This window comes from Macaca nemestrina, chromosome 15 (genome assembly GCF_043159975.1).
Source record: "Macaca nemestrina isolate mMacNem1 chromosome 15, mMacNem.hap1, whole genome shotgun sequence".
NCBI lineage: Eukaryota > Metazoa > Chordata > Mammalia > Primates > Cercopithecidae > Macaca > Macaca nemestrina.
The window spans coordinates 51,958,190-51,985,385 of NC_092139.1; the positions used below are offsets into that span (position 1 = coordinate 51,958,190).

At 42.8% G+C, this 27,196-nt stretch overlaps 1 protein-coding gene, 2 long non-coding RNA genes and 1 other non-coding gene across 10 annotated transcripts in view; 1 reads left to right on the forward strand and 3 right to left on the reverse strand.

The window, feature by feature from the left end:
* Positions 1 to 252: 252 nt before the first annotated feature.
* LOC112427569 (U2 spliceosomal RNA) lies at positions 253 to 444 on the reverse strand. Its single transcript, XR_003019220.2, has one exon. It is a non-coding gene; the product is annotated as a U2 spliceosomal RNA (small nuclear RNA).
* Positions 445 to 5,595: 5,151 nt separating this feature from the next.
* On the reverse strand, positions 5,596 to 16,421 carry LOC105486841 (uncharacterized). The gene is made up of 3 exons (XR_011613565.1): positions 13,248 to 16,421; positions 10,376 to 10,711; positions 5,596 to 6,185 (listed from the first exon to the last, which is right to left on the reverse strand). It is a non-coding gene; the product is annotated as an uncharacterized lncRNA (long non-coding RNA).
* Positions 16,422 to 23,404: 6,983 nt separating this feature from the next.
* Positions 23,405 to 27,196, forward strand: part of LOC105486837 (zinc finger protein 133) — a 30,118-nt gene continuing 26,326 nt past the window's right edge. For 3 of the 7 annotated variants that reach the window (XM_071079717.1, XM_011749910.3, XM_024794429.2), the window contains exons 1-2: positions 23,408 to 23,751; positions 25,036 to 25,215. The gene's annotated coding sequence lies outside the window, so the exon portion shown is untranslated. Of the gene's footprint in view, positions 23,752 to 25,035; positions 25,216 to 27,196 lie in introns of all 7 variants that reach the window. The other 4 variants (XM_071079719.1, XM_071079718.1, XM_024794430.2 and 1 more) reach the window with 4 other exon arrangements.
* Positions 25,102 to 27,196, reverse strand: part of LOC139358517 (uncharacterized) — a 42,952-nt gene continuing 40,857 nt past the window's right edge. Inside the window, exon 2 of the long non-coding RNA XR_011613569.1 lies at positions 25,102 to 25,170. This is a non-coding gene — a long non-coding RNA (uncharacterized lncRNA). The remainder of the gene's footprint in view (positions 25,171 to 27,196) is intronic.

The following is a 27,196-nucleotide window of genomic DNA, read 5'->3' on the forward strand; positions in this document are numbered from 1 at the left end:
CCCCCTGACAGTTCAGTCCTCTTTCTACCCCCTTGTGAAGAAACAGTGCACAGTCTCATTTATTCCCAGGGAGAGGGAAAAAGTGCAGACAAACCAGGGAATTCTTCTCTAGCAAAAAGTTGAGTGGCTGGAGAAAGCCAAGGCTTCTGGCATGCGGCGCCCTGCAGCAGAGCTCTCCTCGTTTGAGCACCCGCAGCATCTGCAGCCTATAGCCTCTAGATTGAAATCTTTTTTTTTTTTTAAATATCCCCCGAGGGTTACACCATTCCTGGAGGCACTGCAATACCAGGTGGATGTGTGCAGTCGATGGAGCAAGCTCCTGTTCCATCTCCCTGCTCAAAAAATCCATTTACTGTATTGTCCTCAGATAGAGGATATATCAGCATATTAAACTGGTAAGAACAGATTCTACACATGATCTTAGCCAAAAGACCAAGAAGCGATCTAGAGAGAAATCTTATCAGTAAGCCCTGGACAAACCGCCTTCTTCCACCTATCCCCAGGAAACAGACCTTCCTACACAGAAGCATAGGAAATCCACACCGATCACAGAATTCTTTCCATAACAGACAAGGAGGACTCACCAGACGTATCATGAAACCAGCAGCGTGGAAGAGAAGTCAAAGGAAACAAACAGGAAAACTGATGCAGGTTGAATATCCCTTAACAGAAATGCTTGGGACCGGAAGTGCTTTGGATTCAGATTTTTTTGAGTTTTGGAATATTGCATATACACCATGAGATACCTTGGAGATCAAATCCAAGCCTAAACATAAAATTCACTTATGTTTCAGACACATTTTATACATAGAGCCTGCAGGTAATTTTATACAATATTTTAATAACTTTTGCATAAAATTCAGTTTGTGTGCATTGAACCATCAGAAGCAAAGATGCCACTTTCTCAGCCACCCATGTGGACAATCTGTTGTTCCCTGGCATCACCATCATTCGTGACTGTGAACGTCTATGCTCTCAATAAGTAATCATTTTCCTACACCTGCATTTTGACCTATCACATGTAATGTGATCCATCAAGTGACCCATCACATGTAATGATTGCTGGGGCAGCAAAATCATTCTCCTGCCTCAGCCTCCCGAGTATTTGGGATTATAGACACCTGCCACCACGCACAGCTGATTTTTGTATTTTTAGTAGAGAGGGGGATTTCACCATGTTGGCCAGGCTGGTCTCGAACTCCTGACCTCAGGTGATCTGCCCGACTTGGCCTCTCAAAGTGCTGGGATTACAGGTGTGAGCCACTGTGACTGGCCTGGCTAATTTTTGAATTTTTAGTAGAGACGAGGTTTCACCATGTTGGCCAGACTGGCCTGGAACTCCTGACCTCAAGTAATTGCCCACCTCAGCCTCTCAAAGTGCTGGGATTACTGGCATGAGCCACCGCGCCCCTTATATGGTTCCATTTTATTTTTTCTCTTCCCATACCAATTATACTGATTTTGTTTAAAAAAAAAAAAAAAAAAGTTTGTGACCGCCCTTGAGTTTGCGTTTACAACTAATGTCAGTTTACTTTCAGATGATACTGTACTGGTTCACTGGTAGTGCAGGTATTTTGTAACATTCCTTGTACTCTTTTCCATACTCTTTCATGTTACAGAGTTATTTCCCAGTGTTTTTCCCTATGTATCTATATCTTCCTTCCTTTTTATTCACGTAATAAATTGCAAACACAGGTATTTAATTTCAGATAAGATTACTCATTTAACAGATATTTATATACTTCTTGTTTCTACTATGTAAAAGTAGAATAGAGAAGAGAAATGATTAGTATGTAGGTACCAAAAAGCCTAAATCCTCATGCAAGTTTGGCCCTTATCCTTCAGTGTAATTAGAGTAAATGATCTCATTGTGCTATGTTAGTATTTTTGAGCGCCTATTAAAAGGGCTAATTAAAAACATTAAAGTAATTATCTTGCTTATCCCTTAGTTTCTTTTTCTATGTAATGACTATTAGGGCAGAATATCTTCCTCAGGGCATGATAAAAGATAAAAGACAGATAACAATGCAAGATATAAAATACCAAATGAAGGATATGATGCTAAGTAAAATAAGTCAGGCACAGAAAGACAAGTACTGCATAATCTCACTTACATATGGGATTTTTAAAAGTTGAACTTAAAGAAGCAGAGAATAGAATGGTGGTTGCCAGGGGCTGGAGACAGGGATGGAGAGATATTGGTTGAAGTGTATAAAGCATTTATTGTATAGCATGGTGACTATAACTAATAATAGTGTATACTTGGAAATTGCTAAGAGAGTAGATCTAAATGTTCTCACAGCAAAAAATGGTAACTACGTGAGATGACAAATATGTTAATTAGCTTGATTTAATCATTTCACAGTGTATATATACACATATCTAAACATCACATTGTATACCATAAATATATACAATTTTTATTTGTCTATTATACCTTAAAAAAACTAGGGATAAATTAAAATGAAATCAAATGATATATCCAAATAATTAGATTTCAAGCTTCCAATTAAAGATTTCACTCTCATCTTAAAATTTTAGTTGGGGAAGCAAAAAGATGCAGCTACAAGACTTTTACACAGAGAATGGCATTTGAATGAAGCTCAGTTCCAACTGCCCAGCACCCTCAGGCCCTTCCTTAACCAAAGTATGTAAAGGATGTTGAGGCTGGTGTGGATTTCCTATGCTATTGTTTATTAAGATCTGTTCCCTGGGGATAGATGGAAGAAGAGGACCCAATATGGGAGGAACCTTGGCTTTCTCTGGAAAATATGCCAGTTTTTGTTAGAGAAGATTATGATGTAGTGATATATTAAGATATATATATATGTATAATACACACAAACATATGTAGAATCCATTGATCTACACAATGAGAATCTATTGTTGTAATATTTAGTCTTTGACCCCTGGTTCCTAACGCAGAGCTCCTTAAGACCTTCGTAATTTCCTCAGTGATAACGTCTGGCACAGAGTTCCGAAATCCCTTGGAATTTCCTGGGTGACAGGAGCATCTTTTGTTCTCATGACCCGAGGCTTGGTGGGCTCCTGGATGGGGGCTGGTTGCCAGGGGAACCAACCTTGTGATTAGAAGGTTGAAACTTTCAGCCTCACCCCTCACCTCCAGGAAGCGGGGAGAGGCTGAAGGCTGAGTTGATCACCCGCGGTCAATGACTTAATCAGTCATAGCTTCGTAATGATGCTTCCATAAATCCAAAGGACTGGATTTGGGGAGCTTCTAGATAGCTATACACTTGGGGTATCTGGAGGGTGGTGCACCCGGGGAGGGCAGGGAAGTTTTGTGCGCCTTCCCACACACCTCACCCCACACATCTCTTCATCTGGCCACTCAACTGTATCCTTGCCATAGCCTTATAATAAATGGGTGAACGCAAGGAAAGCGTTTCCCTGAGTTCTGTGAGCTGCTCTAGCAAATCAATCAAACCCAAGGAGGACGTCGTGGGAGCCCCAAATCCAAATCTGAGCTGGCCAGTGGAGGTAGTGGTGACAACTTACTACATGCAACTGGCACCTGAAGTAGGGGCAATCTGGTGGGACCAAGCCCTCCACCTGTGGGATCTCATTCTCCGGGTGAATACTGTCAGAATTAAATTGAATTAAGGACGCCCAGCTGGAGTCCACAGAGAATTGGTTCGTGTGTGTGGAAACCCACCCCCAACACCAGGTGTCAGAAGTGTTGTGTTGAGTGACGTGTGCATACGCGTGGAGGAAAAAACACTTTGGTTTTTCTTCTCTCTCATAAGAGTCCTCTTGTTTTGCACTCGGTGGGGATTAGTTCGTGGTCACTAGTCTGCTTAGTGATGAGTTCAAGTTCATGGTCATGTCATTCTCTTAGGGACACACAGATTACTAGGGGAGGTTAAAGATGCTTGCACAGGCCGGGCGCGGTGGCTCACGCCTGTAATCCCAGCACTTTGGGAGGCCGAGGCGGGCGGATCACGAGGTCAGGAGATTGAGACCATCCTGGCTAACACGGTGAAACCCCGTCTCTACTAAAAAATACAAAAAAACTAGCCGGGCGAGGTGGCGGGCGCCTGTAGTCCCAGCTATTCGGGAGGCTGAGGCAGGAGAATGGCGTGAACCCAGGAGGCGGAGCTTGCAGTGAGCTGAGATCCGGCCACTGTACTCCAGCCTGGGCGACAGAGCGAGACTCCGTCTCAAAAAAAAATAAAATAAAATAAAATAAAAAATAAAAACAAAAGATGCTTGCACACATCTCTGATGGTGTCACTGTGTTCTCCCTGCAGCGGTGTTCCCGAAAGTCCAGGCCATACATGCGGTGTGTGACTCTGCCACCAGAGAGGGGCCTCTATGGAGAATGACCTCCAGGCAGTGCTGCCACTGTGGACCTACGGCCCAGCGCTGGAGGCACAGGCCAGGCGGTGAAGCTCCAGGGAGAAGTCTTGGCAGAAAAATACCGGGAAATCCTAGGAGTCGAGGGCACAGTCAACGAAAGTCCCTTCCTCATGCAGCTGTCACGTGGTCCCTTTAAAGAAGCCTGAGCCCAGCCCGGCACAGTGGCTCATGCCTGTAATCCCAGCACTTTAGGAGGCCGAGGCAGGTGGATCACCTGAGGTCAGCAGTTCGAGATTAGCCTGGCCAACATGGTGAAACTCCATCTCTACTAAAAATATAAAAATAAAATAAAATAATTACCCAGGCATGGTGGCAGGCACCTGTAATCCCAGCTACTTGGGAGGCTGAGGCAGGAGAATCGCTTGAAACCCTGGGAGTGAACTGAAATTGTGCCATTGCACTCCAGCCTGGGCAACGAGAGAGATTCTGTCAAGAAGAAGAAGAAGAAGGAAGAACGACGAAGGAAGAAGGAAGAAGGAGAAGAAGAAGCAGAAGCAGCAGAAGCAGCAGCAGCAGCAGAAGCCTGAGCCCCTTTGACCTAGAATCGTCCGGAAGCATAGTGGGGATTCTGAAACCAACTAACTGTCCAGAAGCCTCGGGATTGCTCAGGTTGTTGAAGTCAAAATCTCCTAGAATGGAAATGGACAAACAATGTGGCTTCTGTGGCCCACGTTTACTTATCCTGTCTTCCATTTCTAAGACATTAAAAATATGCATCAGCCTAGACCAGTGTCCTAGGCTATGTCATGAGGCACCCTCTGAAGTGGAGGGTTTCGTTGTGGAATACAGGAATGAACCTACCAGGACATGCCAGGACCAGGATGTTAAAGAATAGTTGTAAGGACAGTGCATCATTGCACCCCATTGTGACTTCCCTTAAAAAGCTGCTGGTTAGAATGAAACAGTCAAGACCAGAGCAGATATCACTACAAATAGTTAGAGCCTTGGTTGCTGTAATCATCACGGCTCCATAATACCATCCTTTTCTAAGAAGCTGAGATGATTTGCAGATGTGACTTCATTTAGTTATACAACAAGCCTATCCATTGGTAAGATATTATCATTCCCACTATGCCTCATGCAATTAGGACTGTCTCAAGGTTACCTGGGAAATTGGCCATAAAGATGAGACTGGAAACTTAGTTTTCATTAAGTTTTCACTTTCATTTTTGACCAATTACAGCTTGCCACCACTGGCAAGGCTCACAAGACATTTGGAAAAATTCCATCCAAACGTGAAAATGGCAATATTAAGCCCTCAGGGCTTGAAACGCTCTCTCCAAAAGAAGAAGAAGAAAAGAAGATTGTCTCATATCACTAAAGAAACTGTAGAACATCTCTGGCTAACACACATGCCAAAAGCCCTGAGGTCCTTCACGTGTTGTACCAGGAAAATAAAACTTAAAAAAAAGATAAAAAGAAGTAGTAAAAATGAGGAGATAAAATCAGAAACATTCCTTTTCAACAAAACAGTGCAGGTAAGGGTGAGAGCAGTTCCTTCTGGAGCCCTCTGCTACTACAGTTGTTATAATACACATGAGAGGAAATCAGAGAAAGGGAAGAAATATGTTGAAATGATTTGCCTCATCAAGACATCTAATTTTAATATTCAGTTAACTGCAATCTTCTTCATATTGGGTGTACTTTTCAGTGACAGTCAAGCAGTCTGAAGCAGCTGGAGTTCTTCTTGGTCAATGTATGGACCTCCAACACTTGAGGCACTCATGATCCCACATGATTGACAGAAGTCTCTACTCTTGAGCTGAAAACACGTCAGCCTGTTGTAATATGAAGCTTCTTTCCTAAGTCTGAAAGGTTCATTACAAATATAATCAAAACACAGTTTTAAAATAAAATTGAAAGCATCTCTCTAGTCATTGATTTTAGAGTTTGGTTTCCACCTGTCCCAGTAATGCAAAGCTTTTCTAGTAGACACCTGAACACTTCGGGGCATCTTGGGAAAGTGGGATGGAGCCCTAGACCTGGCTTTGAGGGCTGGCACTGTGCAATCACCTGGGTTACCTCACACAAACCCCAGTCCCTATAGCTAGAACCTTCATCATAAAAGAATGGGCCAAACCAGAAGACTTCTTTTTTTTTTTTTTTGAGATAGAGTCACGCTCAGCCACCCAGGCTGGTGTGCAGTGGCACTATTTCGGCTCACTGCAAGCTCCGCCTCCTGGGTTCATGCCATTCTCCTACCTCGGCCTCCCGAGTAGCTGGGACTACAGGTGTCCACCACTACGCCCGGCTAATTTTTTTGTATTTTCAGTAGAGACAGGGTTTCACCATGTTAGCCAGGATGGTTTCGATCTCCTGACCTCGTGATCCACCCGTCTCGGCCTCCCAAAGTGCTGGCATTACAGGCGTGAGCCACCACGCCCGGCCCAAACCAGAAGACTTCTGAGGTCCCTTTCTTAAACTTCCACCTGCTTAATTGTGAATTTGCTTGATTAGACTAGACATCATATTGAGAAGCTAGAACAGAGAAAAAGGGAAAAAATATATACTAGAGGACATTACTGCACACTTTTTTGGCCACACCTGGAGCCAGCTTGTGTCCCCCTTTGTGACATGTGCCTCTGCATCAGCAGAGAATATCTGACTGAACTTTGTGGGCCAACAGAATGTTAAAGGCCTTTTCACACGTACTACATTGCCTTGTGATTATTTTTTTCTACCTTGTCATTTCCCCAATGAGACTATGAGCAACTTGGGTCCAGAAGCAGGGTCCCCCTACTTTGAATCCCAGGGGCTCAGCTGAGCAGGACACTGTAAGCCCCTGATAAATGGCTGCTAGCTGTCTATGTACATTATGGCATGTTATCACACTAATATAACAGAATGAACTTATAAATATATAAATATATTTCTTATATAAATGAACATATTTATAATGAATATATATTTTGTTTTTAAAATTAATCTAATTAGTCATAATCCAAGATAACCTTCCTGTTTCTTTAAAAAAAAAAAAAAAAAAGACACAGTTCTGGAAAAATCTGTTCCCTGGCAAAAAACCCCACAAAATTGCGCATCAATTAATTGTTTTTCTTCTTATTTTTCTTCTCCTGCTTCTACCCCTGCATCAATAAATTTAAGCAGGCAAGATAATGAAACTCATTTATCTTATATTTTCAGTAGACTGTTGAGCTCCAAGGAACTCAAAATATATAAGCAAGATTGAATTCACTTTTTTTTTTTTTTTTTTGAGACAGAGTCTTGCTCTGTCACCCAGGCTGGAGTGCAGTGGCACGATCTCGGCTCACCGCAACCTCCACCTCCCAGGTTCAAGCAATTCTCCTGCCTCAGCCTCCTGAGTAGCTAGGATTACAGGCATGTGCCACCATACCCAGCTAATTTTTTTAATTATTATTTTTAGTAGAGATAGGGTTTCACCATGTTGGCCAGGCTGGTCTCAAACTCCTGACCTCAAGTGATCCACCCTTCTAGGCCTCCCAAAGTGCTGGAATTACAGGTGTGAGCCACCATGCCCAGCCTGAATTCACCTTTGTAACAATTTTAAACAATAAGTTGGAAGACGATAAAAGACCTAATCATTTAGTATCTGATCCTTGCTGGAACCCATAAATCAATTCTAGAACACTGAACTTTCAATTAACTGAATTAGTAATTTTTTTCTTAGTGTCTGTCTTTTTAAAGATGATCACTTTATAGTCAATAATAGCACAGATCCTTTTATTTCATTTTGTAAAGGCCCAGTTTCATTAGAAGTGCAAAAGGTCATGTGTACAAAGAAGAAAACATTCTGATGAAAACTGTGATTTTTAACAATCTGAGTTTTCCAGCTGTCTAAACAACTAGTGGCCACCAGGGCACCCGCAGTCCCCTCACTTGTGTCCCCGAAGCTCATCAAGAGTTGCTCAACAGCCCACAGAACCACCTGCCTGCCTCATTGTCCTTATCTTTCCATTTCAAGGTTTCAACCAACCCTTGAGTACAGTCCTTACCGAGTCAGATCTGAGTGCCTTAGGGAAAGAATGAGACCAGGCACCTCCCCTGGGAGGGGAAACATGTTGCAGCACATCATGACAAAAGTATCAAGACAGAAGTTTATAAACTGTGCTAGGAAAATCAAAGGAAGAGGGTGGGGGGGGGCGGGGAAAATTCAAAGAAGAAGTGACACTTGTGCTGAACCTGAAGGATGAATAAGAGCTGCCAGTGGGGCCTGGCACGGTGGCTCACATCTGTAATCTCAGCGCTCTGGGAGGCTGAGGTGGGAGGAATGCTTGAGCCCAGGAGGTTGAGGCTGCAGTGAGCCAAGATTGAGCTACTGTACTCCACCCTGGCCAACAGAGAGAGCCCTGTGAAAAAACAAAACAAAAACAAACAAACAAACAAAAAACTTTGCCGGAGGAAGAAGGTGGTGGTATTCAATCCATGAAGTACAGGAGGCTTGATGCACAGTATTTTGAGGGAATTCTCAAATTCTAAGTAGTGAAAAGTGGCAGGGAATACCATGGGATAGGGAGGAGAAGCAGATAAGAGAGCAGTGAATAGTGGTTAAAACTAGTGGCAGCTTGGGGTAGACTGGAACAGAGTGGAGATTTGATCCTGAAGGCAGTAGGCAGCCACTAGAGGTTTATAAGTAGTGCGGGTAAATGGTCCCAGTTCTGTTCAGGTAACAGGGGAGCAGAAAATTGAAAAGAGGTGAGGAGACTTGGGAATGGCTAAAACACTAGCTGAGAAGCCACTGCATTAGTCCCAGGGAGAAATGACAAGGGCCCAAGGCTTCATCCAATGCTGAAGCAATGGCAACAGAGAGATCCCGGCAGATGTCCACATGCAGAGCACGCAGCAGGTGGTGGAAACTGATGTGATGTCAGGTGAAGAGAAAGGAACTCTAAGAAGGTACTTAATCATTTGTGAAACTGAGAGAAGAGTCATGAAGTCCATGGAGATGTGGGGACTACAGGAGGAGAAAGAGGTTTGGGAAGGGTAAGGATGGGGTGAGTGTGAGGCAAGCCGAGCTTAAGGTGCCTAATGGTCATCTAGCAGAGACGTCTGCCTAGCATTGGAGAATGGATCTGGAGCTCCAGAAAACTGATATGGAGTGGATCTTGTATTCTCTCACACAAGAAGACAAAGTTCAATTTTGATTCAAGAGATCACAGGGCCATTGTAATTGCAAAACAATGGAGCGAGACTCATTCTATTGATGGATAAAAGCAGGAAAGCTAATCTGGCAGCTGACAAAGATGGCCCTGTGCCAGGTCAGACTGAGACATTTTTTGATTTTGTTTTCGGGGGTTCTTTGGGTTTTGGAGGGAGTTGCAATTGTACTTCCTTGCTGGTTTGTTGTGGTCATCTAGATATTAACTGACTGTCTCCTCCCCCTCCCAAGGATGTACTCCATTCCTAGGATCTGGTATAGACTTACTAATCCCTGGTATGCATCTTTTTGTCTGCCTGGAGGTGACAAGAATGTGTTTTGTCACGCTGGTCACAAGGCGAAAGGGTAAAGAGAAGGCAATTAAAAATAAAGTTGTAATATAAATTGTTCTTCTGCTTCTCGTTTGATACGGTTGAGCAGGGTGTGCACTGAATATTTGTAGAAATGAATAGGTGTTATAAAATATTTCAGGTAGATGGCAGAAAAATGCCTTAAGGAAGGGGGCATCTTTTTCTAATTTGCACAAAGATACTGTCTGGGCTACTTCCTTCCTGCAGAAGATGGTTGGCTGCTACGAAACATAACAGCAGTAACATACAGTCACGTGTTGCTTAATGACTGGGAAACATTTTGAGAAATGTATCGTTAAGCAACTTTATTGTGCGAACATCATAGAGTGACTTACACGAACCTAGATGGCAGAGCCTACTACACACCTAGGCTGTATGGTAGAGCCTATTGCTCTTGGGCTGCAAACCTGGACAGCCTGTTACTATACTGAAAACTGTAGGCAACTGTAACATAATGCTAAGTGGTGGTGTGTCTAAACATATCCAAACACAGCATTCGTGTTTCTAAACATACCTAAACACAGAAAAGGTAGAGTGAACGTACGGTATTTGTAATCTTACGGGACCACCGTCATATATGCAGTCAGGAAATGTCATTATGTGGTACGTGACTGTATACTCATTTCATCCAGGAATTAGAAGGCTGAAAGGAAACACAATCCATTTTCCAGTTGCTGGAACCACACTATGAATATTAGCCTGGAATTCAGTCTTTAGCCAGTTTGAATTGTGAACAAAAACAATTCGAGATATAAAAATCAGGCTTAAAATCTTGCTGTAGTCAAGTGCAATGGTCTTCTACCAAAAGAGAATGTGTAGCATCTCCAGTTTCTGCTTACATCTTGCGGAACTGGAAAAGAAAGTCAGAAGATATCCTGACTTACTCAGTTTTTTGCTAGGATTCATACATCAATTCCTTAAGCGGAAGATGTTCTCTTACATGAACATGTAACATCAAGAACATCACAAGTAAGATTTTAATGTGGTTATAATTCATTCCAAAGAGAGAAATACTAGTCAAATCCACTACATCTCAACTTGTTTGTTTACTTTTTAATGTGTTTATTGTCTGTTGTAAGCTCCTGAGAAGACAGGCTCTATCTCGTTTATCGTCAAATCCTTGTTCCTAGAAGAGCAGAATAGCAGACGCTCAACAAACCTTTCTCTTGTTCTGACTAGGCAAATTTATTTAGCCTTTTAACCTAAGATTTAAAAGAATTTAGTCAGGATGAAAAGAAATCAGGAACTGAACCAATTTAAGGTTGTACTGATGATCACATTGATAAGTATGGTGAACATTTACTGAGCAGTTACTGTGTGCCAGGCCACCGTTCTGATGGCTTAAATATGTGGACCCATTGAATCCCCACATGACTCACAGAACCTCATGCAGGTTGAGAAATTTCCCCCAGTTCAGCCAGAAAGTGAGTGGCAGAGCTTGCATTGAAACTTGGGCAGCCTCACTCTACAGCCTGTGCTGTTGCCCGTAACAGGCGCTTTAGCTGCTGCATTTGCCTGAATGCTAACAAGCCTTCCATTCCCTTTATTACCTTGAGACTGAGCAGTGTGGACAAACGCAGGTAGCTTTCTTGTCCTTCTTTCAAGAATGTTAGGCCAGGCACAGTGACTCACGCCTGTAATTCCAACACTTTGGGAGGTAGAGGTGGGTGGATCACCTGAGGTCAGGAGTTTGAGAACAGCCTGGCCAACACGGCGAACCCCGTCTCTACTAAAAATATAAAAACTAGCCGGGCGTGGTGGCATGCACCTGTAGTCCCAGCTACTTGGAAGGTGGAGGCAGAAGAACCGCTTGAACCTGGGAGGCAGAGGTTGCAGTGAGCGGAGATTGCGCCACTGTACTCCAGCCTGGGCGACAGAGCGAGACTCTCTGTCTCAGGGAAAAAAAACAAAGAAGGAAAGCATGTTGGCCGGGCGCGGTGGCTCACGCCTGTAATCCCAGCACTTTGGGAGGCCGAGGCGGGCGGATCACAAGGTCAGGAGATCGAGACCACGGTGAAACCCCGTCTCTACTAAAAATACAAAAAATTAGCCGGGCGCGGTTGTGGGCGCCTGTAGTCCCAGCTACTCGGGAGGCTGAGGCAGGAGAATGGTGTGAACCCGGGAGGCGGAGCTTGCAGTGAGCCGAGATCGCGCCACTGCACTCCAGCCTGGGCTGGGCGACAGAGCGAGACTCCGTCTCAAAAAAAAAAAAAAAAAAAAAAAAGAATGTTGTATCTGTACATTTAACTTGTTCAACAGCCATTTTCCCAATTACTCCATTTTGCTAGTGGCAAAACTCCTTATAAGAAGATGTTCTGTCTCTGGGCAGTTTCCTTTGGAAACTACTTGGTGTTTGCAAGCTTCACACCCTTGGTTAGCTCAACTGTGGCTGCATGCATGCATTTCGAGGCCTGAGGATCCATTTCAGCCCACCATTTTGAAAATGCTCATACAATATTAGCTTCAATGGGGACAAGGGCTCTGTTTGGTTGATGCTATAAACAAACAGTAGTTGGCACCAAGTAGACCCTCGGAAAATATGGAATGAATAAATGAAGCCATACCCTGAGAGCCCTAAGACAAGATGTGACACGTCCATACCCCACCCCCTCCAGTCAAAAAGAATGAGAATGGCTATATTACTTATCTGCATTTTATTTTAGAGCAGTAACTGACTATGGAATTATAGTAGTGTCTTTTTTCCATCTTCTTCAATTATATCCATAGTTAAAATATAATTAAAAGTTTCAACCTCACAAGATTTGGAAAGATGCAAAGTCAGTGGCTTCCTCTGACGCCTTAGCTACCCATTGTCCAGGGAAAATGCTGGCCTCTGGACAACCGAATCCTGACTGTTGAGAACACTTGCACCGGTCCTCTACCTAAATTGCCAAAAGGGCCCGCAGGGAAAGGAAGGAATCACCATGTTTAGGGCGCCCTCTTCTGTTCAAAGGGCTGAAGCCCAAGGAGCCAGGGCAAGGCTTTCAGCGGATGAGCATTTTGGAGCAAACGTCAGAGAACCACAGACTTTTCATTCCTGGAAAGGGCTTTAGAGACAACTAGTTCAAACCACACATTACACGTGGGCAACTGAGGCCCAAAGAGGTCAAATGCCTCATCCACAGTCACACAATTGGTTAAATCTCGAACGAGGAAGAAACCGGACTCCCAGGCCCAGACCCCTCAGTAACGAGAGGAAAATGAACTCATAACTCCAGTCTCTTGTGCCTTTGTAAAAATCAAGAACAATTAATCACAAATCTATAGTGCCAATTTCTTATGATTTATACCTTCAACTTCCTGTAATGTCACTAGTCACATTTTCAATACATGTTAACAAAGGTTCCCCAAGCATAGATTTCCTTAAGAATCAAAGAGAGACTTACCTCTATTTAGTCCAGCCATTCCTTTCATTATTTTTCTCCACAGGCCTCATATTTGAAGGTTTTTAGTCTGCCAAGCAAATCACACTTTTAGAATAAAAATGCATTTTCTCATTTGAAAAAGTACAGAAACAATGACCATGTATGAGATGTTACGTTACTGATATTATCAAATGAAATTTAAAATTTAAAATGTGAAATGTTTGAAACAGTGACTGATACATTATAAATATGCCAGAAATGTTCGCTACTATAATTCTACAATAACAATCAAAAGTAGAAAGAAAAAAAGTACTTTTGTTAGTCTGTGCAGCCCCATGGGAGATTAATGTCTCATTTCAATTTGATATTTTGAAATACTAAAAATAATAGTGGAGTTCAAAGGTAATTCTGGGGATACCTGGAAGCCAAAGATCCCTAGGCTGGGTCCATCTGCTGTAACCCACTAATCTCCCAGCCTGGGTTGGGGGGCTCACTCTGCCCTTGCATGGGATTGTGATGCTCTTTCATCTAGTGCGTTGATGTGGGTGCCTTGATATGAAGGGTATGCCCTTGGCAGTCCTTCAAGCCTTCTTGCTACTCCACTGAAACAAACATACCCTATCAACAAATTCTTACAGATAGATAGCTGGAGCCTAGTAAGGATGTGTCGAACGTTTGCAACTCTTTGCTAAGACCACAGGCTTCTAAAAGGAAAAAAAAAAAAAAAAAGCGAATTCCATCTATGTGATGTTCTAGAACAGGAATCACTAATTTGGTGACTGCCTTTGAGGCAACATAATTGAGTTTGACTGGGAAGAGGCATGAGGAAACCTTCCAGAATGGCGAGGATATTCTCATCTTGAGAAGGGTTTGGATTTCACGGGTGTCTGCATTTGTCAAGATTCATTGAATAGTACACCTAAGATCTGTGCATTTTGTTGCATGTTTTGAATTTTAAAAACCATAAACAAATATTGAACTCTACTGATATGTATGCTGAACGATTTAGCGGTGAACTGAAGTCTGCAGCTTTGAAATGCATCAAAAAAGTGGATGAACTGATGGATGGATAGAGGGATGACAAAAGTATAACAAAAGATATATAGTTAAATATAACTATGGTGGGCATCTGGATATTCACTGCATGATTCTCTCTACTTTTATATTAGAAAATTGTCATAATATGTTGGAATGAAAAGAAATAAGGCAGATGTAATCATTTATTACCTTTAAATATGTTACACCAACTTATTCAACGTTCAAGGTTCTGCTTTGCAAAAGGGCATTTTTAACAGTTCTAACCAAAGAGCCTGCAGAGTGGAAAGCTAATACCTTGGTGGTACTCTTCTCCACCAACATGGCTGGATGGTAATCACCTGCGACACATCCTTCCCTTTAGACTCAGTGCTACTGGAGGGCAGGGAGCATGGGGCATTTATTTCATGAGCCATGTGTTTGTGGTGGGCACCTAATTAAGAGGTGGTAAGAACAGAGTTTCTGAGTCAGAAGGGTTCAGATTTGAGTTCTACAACTTACCGGCTGCAGGATGTCAGGCAAAGTACTCACTAAAACAGAGCTTCCATGTCCTGTCCGTGAAGAGGAATTCATCTCCATTTGGCTGTCTGGAGGGCTCAGTGAGATGATGTGAGTAAAGCACAGTATCAGGCTCCTGAAAAGAACTTCAAAAATAGTAGCCTGTGCCTGAGACTGAGGCAGACCGGGATCCTTGGGCCCTCACAGAACTATTAGGGGACAAATTCCCAAAGGAATCACTAGATGATGGCTATTTCATTTCATCAAGACTGCAGTATCTTGATGTGCATTTCTAGCACAAACCTCCTTCAGCTGCTGCCTTGGTTTGCTTTATCCACACCTGACCCGTCACTTGCAATGTACATCCTGGGGACCAACATCTCCAAACATGGTCCTGGGGCAGGAGCATCCTCCTTACTGGAAAGCTCAGGGCCCCTGAATCAGAATCTGCATCATAACAAGATCCCCAGAATATTGAACTTCGAGAAGCTCTGGTCTACATTAGATGGTTTTCTAATGGTTCCCTATTGCCACTGATAATAAATTTCTTTCGTCTTGACCAGAGCTAGTCGTCCCTGACTCTCTTCATCTTCCTTATTGCCCTTAATCTCTTCATTCTTTAGGATCTGCCCTCACTGCTGCTGGTTTTATTGTCATTAAAAAATATTAACGAGATGCTCAGACTTGCTCAATTATGAATATGGTAAAAAAATTAACTTATTAAGGGACAATCCATTCTAAAAATACTAAATATATGGACAGGTGGATGCAGTACTGTAGTCCTCCTTATTCACAGTTCCACTTTCTGAGGTTTCAGTTACCCAGGGACAACCACAGTCTGAAAACATGTGAGCATAGTACAATAAGATATTTTGAGAGACCACATCCACATAAGTTTTGTTACAGTATATTGTTATAGTTGTTCTATTTTATTATTAGTTATGAATCTCTTACTGTGCCTAATTTATAAATTAAATTGTATCTTCAGTTTTTTTTTGTATAGCAAAAAACATATGTACAGTATATGGGATTTGGTACTATCCAAGGTTTCAGGCAATCAGTCTTGGATATATCCCCCATGGATGGCGGAGGGGAGGGGGGCGGAAATTATCATATTTAAAATTTTAAAAACTGATAAGGTTTCTTTTCTCAGCTGGCAGGTTTTATGTTGTTATGATTTTATAAGCTCAGCCACATGAAGGATCGAGTCAAGACACCTTGGCCAGGCAGGCGAGGAAGCTTATGTAGCCCTGACCTTGCCTCCTGCCACTCTGTACCCCATATTCCCTTCTCCAAGCTCTCACAGCTCTCTGCACCTCTGAATAGCTCTGGTGACAATGGGATCAGTGATTTGCCTGTCCTTCTCTCACTGCTACCTGAATACTGTATTTCCTTTCATAAAATAGCATCCTACCTGAATGCCTAGTGCTGACTGGAAAATGTGGAGGGAGTGTTGGCATTGGAAACTACAGCTTTGTAACTATTAGGGTAAAAACCAGTCTAGACAAGAATCATTAACGGATGCACGGTCTTAAATTGTCAGAGACAACGAAAAACTGGTAACAGTACAAGGCAGAAATCAGGCACTACCAAATGTGATACCCCTCACACAACCCCCGAATAAAACATTCAGCTACCAAAAAGGAGGATCCTGTTCTTAAAAGACAGAAAAGGAAAAAAAAACCCTAAGAAAAATATTCCAGGTTAAAGGATACTAGAATCATGACAACTAAACCTAATCCTAGACTGGATCCCATACTAGAAGGCAAAAAAAAAAAAAAAAAAAAAAAAAAGTTATAAAACACATTATCAAGTCAATTGTCAAATTAGAATACCGATGATAAGTTATTAAAAGTACTGCATCAGTGTTACATTTACTGCACCTACAACTTTCTGTTTGAAATTATTTTCAAATAAAAGATCAGGCATTTACAAAAAAAGTATTTCCTTCTAAATTAAAAAATAACCATTTCAATATATAAAAATAAAAATATACCTCAATATAAAAATAACCTACACAAAGGCATGTTTCTTTAAACAGGTAAATCACGCTATCAGTTTTAAAAAGTACAATAGAGCAGCTGGGTGTAGTGGCTCACACCTGTGATCCCAGCACTTTGGGAAGCTGAGGTGGGTCGATCACCTGAGGTCAGGAGTTTGAGACCAGCCTGGCCAACATGGTGAAACCCTGTCTCTACTAAAAATACAAAAAAATTAGCCAGGCTGTGGTGGTAGGCGCCTGTAATCCCAGTTACTTGGGAGGCGGAGGCAGGAGAATCGCTTGAACCTGGGTGGCAGAGGTTGCAGTGAGCCAAGATCGCACCATTGCACTCCAGCCTGGGCAATAACAGCAAAACTCTGTCTTTAAAAAAAAAAAAATGCAATAGAGCTCGTGAGAAGCTGCCAGGGACAAGGTGAGATGGAACGTGCATTGGAGGAGAATAAGGAAGCAGCAATCATGAATCCTGGCTCACAGGTACTGAGCCCTAACTCGCTTCACAAGTATTATCACAGTTTCACTGTTTTCCAGTGTATTTATTTATGCCTTTGTGTTTCTTTTTGCTATATTTTTTCAAGCTTGGGTTGAAGACGTTGTGTCTTTATCTTTCAAATGTTTTCTTTCAATGATAAAGTCATTAAATACAATGGATTTGCTATGATCAGAATTTTGGTTTTCATATATAGTATTCTTGTTTTGTTTCTAATGTAAAACAAAAACTACCAAGAAGACTACTTAGGAAAAGAAGTGAAAAGGTTGAGTTACTACAGGCATCACTGAAAAAGTTTCACAAGTTGTTCACTGAGGGAGAAATTTCAGTGTTTTTAAATGTTGGGAGGTGGAGTTTCATCGTGGCTGTGTTCATTATGGATTAAAAGCTAGCACTCCGGATAGGTCAGAGTGAATCCACAGTACTGTTACATAATTGGTTTAAAAGGTTCTATTTTTCAGAGGTCAGGAAAAAATATTGAGTTAGAGCCAAGTCGTTTTGCCCTACTAGGGTCATTCAAAGTTTAGAGTTCTTAACAGATATAGGTGAAGGGAGATGGCATTGTTTTATTATTTTCTAAGCAGGTGCTGCTGTAAATGGAATCTTTTCCTTTACTGTCTCTTCTTTTGCTCTTTTCTTTCCCTAAAATGATTGGATGAAGACACAAATATTAGCCACTTGGATGATCACACAAATATTAGCCACGTTATCAGGTTTCCAGTTCTATACCTCCATGTTGTTTTTTTGTATCATTCTCACAGGATTTGTTTCTATCAGAGTCACTTCAATTTCTTTTTGATACAGAATCATCTGTGGTTAGAACTGATGAGCTGGTAGCTTCGCTGAAGTATTAATACCCTGTTAACAACATACTTGACAGCAGCAACGATTAGGAACAAAGACAAAAATAGTATAACTAACATTTGCAGAGATTCCTTAAACCATAAAATATCCCAAGGCAATGCCTTTGTATAACATCTTTGCAGCAAATAATGTAAAGCTGTTCTGCTGAGTTTGTATAGCAGACGCAGATTACATATGCAGTAATTGCCATTGTAATGGACAGGCTTCAAGTGTCAAATTAGAATACCAATGGTAGGTTATTAAAAGTACTGCATCAGTGTTACATTGTACATTGTACATCAGTGTTACAAGTGCATCCTACTAAATTCAGGCACTCAGAACCAAGGGAGAAACTCCCACACAAAACAATAAAAATCAATATCTCCAGCTACTCCTGAGAAGTCTGCATTTCAACAGGCACATTGATGAGAAAGAATTAAGTCATTTGAGATCTCACTAGGGAGTGTAGATACACTAAATCAAATATTGACATAAAACCATTTCTCAGGGGCAGACTCCTTCTTTCCAAGACTGACATTGTGTGGTAATCATACCTTGACATGAATACCTCCAGCAAGGAAGGGTACAACCAGAGTAAATTTGGTACATTCTTTAAGTGTATTTCTCAGATGGCAGGGAGCTGACATCACAAAATATGCCTGCGGTTACAATTTAAAAGTGTAATTATTCAATGAGCACAAGGACACCAATTAACTAAGTGAATATAAAGAGTATAATTAATTATGTCCCACAATCATCAGAACAACATGTCTTTACAGAAAAGGTAAAAGACCTTGTAGTTGAAATATTCATGTTGTATTTCCAAGAATAGTGTTGTATTTCCAATCACATACCTTAAAATTTTTTAACCCTTTAAACTAATTTTATTTTACTTCAAAACTGGTTACTGAATATCATTAACCTTTGTGGTATATTTCTGTGAGTTAAGCAGAAACATAAATTGATGAACCTTATTAAACTTGCAGCTGATATTTTTGTCAGATATTCTAATAAAAGGTACCTCACTAGTATTTCAGAGAAAGGGCTACAAACCCAACAATCAGTTAAATTTCCTTATGTAACTGTGGTCTTATTGATTATAACAAATTAGCTGCCTTCATTAGGATTTGTCCTAGATCTAGGATAGTCAGAAAAATAAATATAAATTTTGTGACTTACAGTAGCTATCAAATTAACTTGTTCTGCTGGCCATGATGGAATAACTCATATCAGATGATCATTCCCATTATAAATAACCATAACACTGAAGAAAGTACAAAGCAACTATTTTCAGGCCCTGGACTATAGGTTGCACAAAATTGTGATCCCTGAGAGATGGGAAATTCAGAAAATGAGTTCTACATTTGCCCTGGCTAACTGCTTGGGGACAATTTCCTGACCATGATACAGGATGGTGGGGGCAAGGCATACTCGTCTTACCGAGATGAGGAGGCAAAAAAGACTTTGGGGATGGTGAAGTAGATGACATTGGTAGGGTAGGTCTCAGAAAGGAGGCAGCTGTGCAAAGTGGGGAAAGCCCACCTCAGCTGAAGTTGAGCTTTGCTTATGCAGCGCAAATATGCAATGATTGCCAGAAAACAGCTGCTTGAGAGAAGAATGGAAATACTAGAAGTTTAGCAGGGCTGGTGAGTGTAGGCATTCCGGCCCAATCAGAATAAACAAACCTCATTAACACCTCAATCATTCAGCTGTGAAACTAGAGAGGCCATGCCATAAAATAAGGACCACATCTTATAGTAAGATCTTCTCTAGATACATTGTAATTGGAACTAAAATAAGGACGTTAAAAATATCTGCATGGGTCAAAGAACTTGGAGTTTGAGTCCTGTGAGTTAGAGGGGACTGGTAAACACTTTGACCTTTCAAAGATCTAGCCTAACAAAGAATAAAATGAAGCCTGTACAAGTTCAAAACATTCATCCAGTAATTAAACTGCCTACAGGTATAAAAAGCACTTTCAGACGAACATAAAAGAATTTAGAATCATGCCACAAAAAACGTCCAGCATAAAAAACTTTAAAATTACTAGACATGCAGAAAAATAGGAAGTGTGACCACTGTTAAGAAAAAAATGCAGTCACAGAAATAGATCCTGAGATGGTCCAGAGGTTTCAGCACATAGACTTTACAGAAGCTAGTATAAACATACTAAAGAAAAATACATGCATCACAAAGAAACAAATGGGGGTGGAAATCTCAGTGGAAATTATTTTAAAAAGAAACAAGTGGGAATTCTAGAACTAAAAACGTAATAAATAAAAATTTAAAATTTGCTAGATGGGCTTAAAAGATTGAAGATGGCAAAAGGAAGGTTCAGTGAACCTGAAGACAGGTCAATAGAAACTAATCTGTCAAACAGAAAAACATACTGAAGATTGGATAGAGTTTCAGGAACAATATCAAATGGTCTAACATATGTATAAGTGGAGACTCAAAAGAAGAAATTGAGAAAGAATTAAATTTTAAAATTAAGAATTATCCAAAATGAGAAGAAACTGAGAATTATTTAAAGATATGACAGCTAAAGTTCCTAAATTTAATGAAAAACATTGGTTAACAGATTAGAGAATCTCAGTAAACCTCAAACTGGATTAATACCTAACAACAATAAATGATTTAGACACATCAATGTCAAACTGCTGAGAACCAAAGACAAAGCAAATTCTCAAGAGCGACACACACACACCCCTATCTACCCATTCTCAACTATATCAAAACAAACAAACGTGACCTTCCCTGGGGAAACATGAATAACCTGTCTTTGTTTTCAAGTTCAAAAGGCTAAAGTCAGCTATATCTGGCAGCTGCTCCATGCACTGCCTTTTCTGCATGAGGGATTTAAGCTGCTCAGTGGGTCAGATTTTAAACTGTAAGAGAAGCCATTATCACCTAGTGAGACCAGATTGCTATAGTTTTCCAGCACCATCTCCCAGTACAGGTCCTTGAGTAGGACTCCACAACCTTCATACCTCTTAGATGAAATCCACAGCCAAAACCTTGAATACCATGAAAACCCATTATGCCAAACACAGCTCTGCTCACTCTGTTGACACATGTGCCCATGTTGAAAACAAGGGAGCAAGAGGGCTACTTGGGGAAGATAAGTAAAATATCTAGATCCTGCTTTTGACTGTAACTCTGGAGCTTGGATTCCAGGACCATTAACCCTGTTCACTATTCAATCAGCATCATTTGTTGAGATGCTAGTCTATTATGGGGTTTACAAATGAAAACACAATTCCTAACCTTGAGGTGCTTTAAATTTAACAGACAACATATTAAACCAAAACATAAGTATAGAATCATTATCTTTCTGAGATTTAGGAATTTAGAGATTCTTTAATCTAGCTGCTTATATTCAATTTAAGGATCTGAGCCTCTGATTGGGTTAAAGCCCTGTTACCCAGTCTGGTCTGAGGACAAGCAGTACCAGCATCATCTGGAAGCTTATTAGAAATGTTGATGCTTGGGGTCCATCAGGCATGCTGATTCAGAATTTGCTGCTTACAAGATCCCAAGTGACAAGTATGCATGTTTTTGAGAGCACTGGGTTAAATGATCTACTGAGGTATATGGTTCAGAAATAGTGACAACTAAACAATAACTAAACTTCTGATTTTCCAAAACAAGATCTCTCTTCTACATTATTACACAATATCTTCCCTTCTTAAGAAGAAAGCAGCTCTGTTATGAATAATGGATGCCCAGGCTCCACTGCAAACTCATTTATTGGGGTGGTGTTCAGGCATTGTATTTTAAAAAGCTCCCAAGTACAGCCAGAGTTAGCAGAGTCTCAAGTCTCAAGAAGTCACTATAGGAAGGTTTCATGAAACAGAGTTGGGTATTTGGTCTTGAAGGACAGGATGGATTCAGAGGAGCTAAGGGTATTCCAGATGAGGTATGGCATGGAGTGGGTGGGAAGTGCCAGGAGAAAAAGAGGACATGGCAGCAAGGAGTGTTTTAGAAAGCAGGCAATCCAGATTTCTAGACAGAAACTCCTAATTATTAAATGCTGAGGTCTTTCAAGGATGAAACAGGAGGCAGGCTGGACACACCCAAGTATCTGTATGACAGAGGTGGACATCCAGACGGCATCCTTGTCTATACGCAAATGAGCTGGACGCAAGACCATGCGCTACTGAAAATCTCACTGTGGTCATGACAGTCTGCCCAGTGGCTCAGACCCTGAGATTCTGTCCACACTTCCTACACTCTTCCTTACTCATCTGTGTTCTTCCAACTTGTCATCTTGCCTAATTCCTCAGGCAGCATATCCTGTAAGTCTTCATTTCCAAGCTTAAGAGATGTCAGCCATTTGTGTCTTTATTGTACAGCCAGCACAAGTGAACACTTGACCACGGGCGTCCCTGCATTGTTGTTCTGAACCTTTATGTGTATTAACAACTAATTTCTTGGTGATGACTGACTCATGAGTGAGGCAGAGAATGATGTTGAGGGATGAATCCAATTAACACTGGACATGTCTCCGGAGCCAGGACTGAACTGCATTCACAATAAATCATGTAGCCTCGGGGTATGAGAAGCCAATGGATTCACCCTCTGAGAGCTAAAAAAGAATTTTAGGAAATTCTCATCTCCTTGGCCCTTCAGACCTTGGTCATTTCCTTGGTCTTCCCAGAGAATGACTAAGTTTCAGAAAGCCTATCTGAGGAAGGTGAAGAGCAGTGAGAGGGTGCACGCGTGGAAAAGCCCTCTCAAGAGTGAAGTGGGCCTTCCCCTCGAGCTCTCCAGATGGGACGTCCCAGATGGCACCAGCGCAGTCCTGTTCTCAACCAGGATCCCGGACAAAGGCCTAGAGATTTAAGCGGACGGCAGGCCAAGCTCTGGCCTAAGAATGAGGCTTCTGTTTCCCAGGAGATGAGAGTTTGCCCATAACTTCGTAGATTTCAAAAAGAAGAAAAAGTTCTCAGGGCACCCGAAAAGGTGTATTTGGGTTGAGGGCGTGGGCTCAGAATCGGGTCTACCTCGATCGGCATGTGAGACTTCGGGAAGACTGCTCCGCCTTTCCAAGGCTTTAAATGGAGCTGAAGTGTACACGAGATGACGTTCGCCCGGTACTTAGGCATATGGGGCGTGACTTTCCAAGCGGGCGGCTGGAGCCAGGGAGACCAGAGAACGCTGCAACACGAACCAGCACCTGAAGAAGTTCGGTCACCCAGCTGTACACCACGACCAACCCCAGAAGCCGAACAGATGCGCCCCGAAACCTCATTTCCGCGCGCCAAGGGGCGGGGCCGGCACCGGGTGCGGAAGTCGCTCCAGGGGTCACTGGGAAGTGTAGTTTTCCAGCAGAGGCGCTCAGAGGGAGGGTCACAGTAGGGCCAGGCACTTTTCTCGGGAGTTTCTACGTGTTTTATGCACGTGGTTAAGGAAAAAGAGGGAGAATTCAGGTGCCACAGCGGCCATTCTCCAGTGACCGGAGCGTATTACTCAGAAACGGATCCGTCAGAGGCCAATGGGAGCTGCCGGCCGTCAGGGCGCGCCTGGCGGCGCCGAGCATCCTGGGAGGTGTGGTCCGGGCGCGGTGCCGAGGATTCGGGGTAGTGTAGTCCTGGCGCCCCGCTGGAGGAGCTCCCCAGCTGGTGGCTGGAGCGACCCCTCGTTCTTTGGTGGCGCTGGTGAGTGAGGCTCCCGCGGGACCCTTGCCGCAGCCGTACCCTTTTCTGTGCGGAAAGGAATGTCCCGAAAGGCTGGACTATGGGCTGAATTTGGGGACCGTGCGGGTGGCGCGGGGGTGGTGATTGTGGTGGGAACGCGCTGGCGTGGCGCAGGCCGTCCTCTCCCAGATGTCTTATTTTGGGGGTGTGGGCGTGCATCTCCGGGGGAGTTGGGTGAAGCCCATCCGAGAAACTGGATGGTGATGGGTGGGGGATCGGGCTATCTCTCCTAGGTTCTCGTGGGTGGGGACTGGTTCGGCTTTGGCTGAAATCGGGAAAGGGGGTCTCTCGCTCATGCCATAAGTCCCCGGTTTTGGGGGAGTTGAATAAATAAGCTTTTAAGGGAGCTGGTATTTCCCAGGTGGCGGAGCGGGGACCATCCCTGGGGCCATGTGTCCCCCAGGCTTTGGTCGGTTGAGGGCTAGTCTCTTGGGGCCCCACTGTTCTTCGGCTTTGCTGGAGTGGAATGAGGAGCGGTCTGGTTTGACCAAACAAGCCAGGGTTAGACTGGATCTGGGGTGACCATTTTGCCGCGATCTTAGGGTTTCACTTGGGTTGGTCGCCCCCGGATTCAGGCCTTGGAGGAGGAAGTCTGGCCGGGACCCACAGGACAGGGTTTTTCCAAAGGTCCCAGGGACCGTCACTGATCGCAAGAATTACGGATTCCCAGGCCCCTGGTGTGGTCAGGCTTTGGGATTTTACATTCCATTTAAGTTTTTATTGCGGAGAAATTTCGAACAGCCAGAAGTAGATAGAACTCTATAGACCAGATCTCCATCACGCAGATTCAACACTTAACACCTTATGACCAATCTTGATTCATCTCAGAACGGACACAGAGAATCCTTGCAACCCACAGAGTTCACCGTCACCCGCCCTTACTGTGTAAGAGCAGGGTCTCCACAGCCACATTTCCTCTGGGCTCTGTCACTTTATAGCTGTGTCACCTTAGGCAAGAGGCTGACTTCACTGTATCTTAATTTTCTCGATTTAACCTAAAGAGGATAATAGCATCTATCTCATTGGGTTGTTGATAGAATGAGGTGAAACTCCTACAGTGGCTGTAACAGTCTCTGGCTTATACTAAGTACTCAGTGAATATTACCTTTCTTTAATAACAGGCACAGAGGTCACCTCATGCTCAGCATCAACAGCATGTTAGGGCAGGTTGTGCTTTCAGCCTGTATCCCAGCTGTGTTCCCAGGAAGCTGCCCACAATTCTTTTCTCCTTTTCTTCTGTGGCAGGTTCATTCCTGATGCCGCTAAGGAAGAGGAGGCGCTGCCCTACTGGAGTTTGAGGATTTCCCTTGATTTTCTTGATCGCTTTTTGTTCTTGTTCTGCCTCCCTGCGGCTCCTGTCTGCCCAGAGAGGACTGCCTGCTGGGGAAAGGGGGTACTCCTGAGCTCTTGAGAGCCCAGCTTCAGGTGGGTGCCACTTACCTTTTGCATTTCGAACTATGAGTGGGTTTCCTTTGCCTAGCTTTGACATCTGTGTTCTAGAGTGTCCCATCCAGGGATCAGGGCCCCAGCTGGTTCCTTCAGGAAACTAGGCTTGTTTTAACAGTGATCATTTTCACAGGGAATATTTTTCAGAGCTGATGCTCTCATTCATTACACCTATATTCTTCCCCTACATTCCTTCTTTCAGTATTTGTTCAGACTGCTCATTCCCAGGGCTTGTCAGATGCTGTGAAGTTGTCAACATTCCGTTCTTCTGTCTTCCAATACTCTCACTTACTCTTTTCCCTGCTAGAGTGTTGGCAGCAAATCCCAGTTATATCATTTCACCTGAGAATACTTCAGGAGGCATCTCTAACACATAAGGACTTCTTTTTTTTTTTTTTTTTAACATAACCACAATTTCATTGTTATACAGTTACATTGTTACAGTTTACTTTGTTATACCCAACAAAATTAATAACTTATTAATATCATTTAATATCTAGCTCATATTAAGTTTTCCCCCATTGTTAAAAAAAAAAATCTTTTTTTCCACCAGTCAGAACAGCCCTGGTCAGAGGCAGGAGAGGGAAAAGTATCTGGAAACAGCATCCCAGTTTTCCCTATCTCTGCCTCATTTCTCCTACTTCTTCTGATCTTGCTGATCTGTACTGACAGCTTTATAACTTGATACAAGCTAAGCTATACCTCTGAGTTTTCCTTGCATCCTCGTCTCCAAACTTACTTCCCATTAGAAGTTGTGTCCTCCTGGCCGGGCACAGTGGCTCACACCTGTAATCCCAGCACTTTGGGAGGCCAGGGCAGGCAGTTCATCTGAGGTCAGGAGTTCGAGACCAGCCTGGCCAACATGGTGAAACTCCATCTCTACGAAAAATACAAAAATTAGCCAGGCGCGGTGGCGCACACCAGTAATCCCAGCTATTCAGGAGGCTGAGGCAGGAGAATCTGTCGCCTGGGCAACAGAGCAAGACTCCATCTCAAAACAAAATTTAAAAAGTTGTATCCTCCCATTCCACCTGTGCATTCTTCTCGATTCCTTTTCTTTCCCTTTGTCTCCATTTCTGCACTGCCCTAGCTTCCTGTCTCTTCTTCACCTTCTTGCCTTGTCTTTCCTCCCATTTAGAGCTGAACTCCTTGAAAGAATTATCTATGTTTATTGTCTCCATTGCTATCCTACTGTTATCTTTTGAATATTCTAGTAAGGCTTTTTCAAGTGACATCAACAAATATTGTTGTCAGGGTTACCAGTGTTCTCCCTGTCACAATCAGGCCACCATCAGTTCTCAGCAACATTTGATGTAGTTGTTTACATCCTCCTTCTTAATATAACCTTTCACACAGTTGCTCTTGGCACTAGGTCTTCCTGGTTTTCCTCCTAACTCACAGGCTGCTCCTCCTCTGTCTCCTTTGCTGGCTCTTCCTTCTCTCCCAAATTTCCACCGTGGAAAAGGCCCTGCTTCAGTTCTTAGACCTCCTGTCTTCTTCAGCTATACTCTCTCCTTGGTTCTCCCATTCATTCTCAAAGCTTTAAATGCTATCTGTTTGAGGCTTAGCCTAGAGCTCTGCCTGCAACTCCATATCCTGGTCCCCTACCGTCTCCTTCACATTTCCACTTGGATTTTTTTTTTTTTTTTTTTTTTGGTGAGACAGGAGTCTCACTCTATCGCCCAGGCTGGAGTGCAGTGGTGCAGTCTCGGCTCACTGCAACCTCCGCTGCCCGGCTTCAAGTAGTTCTCATGCCTCAGCCTCCTGAGTATCTGGGACTACAGGTGTGCGCCACCCCACCTGGATATCTTACGGGCATCCCAAACCTAATGTGTGCAACAAGAAACTCTGATCACCTTCCCTGAACATGTTCCACCCCAGTGGTATATAGACCATTCTTTCAAGAGTTTATCTTGGAGCAGGGGCATTTCAGCTCCTTCCTTCAGATTGCTTGGAGTCA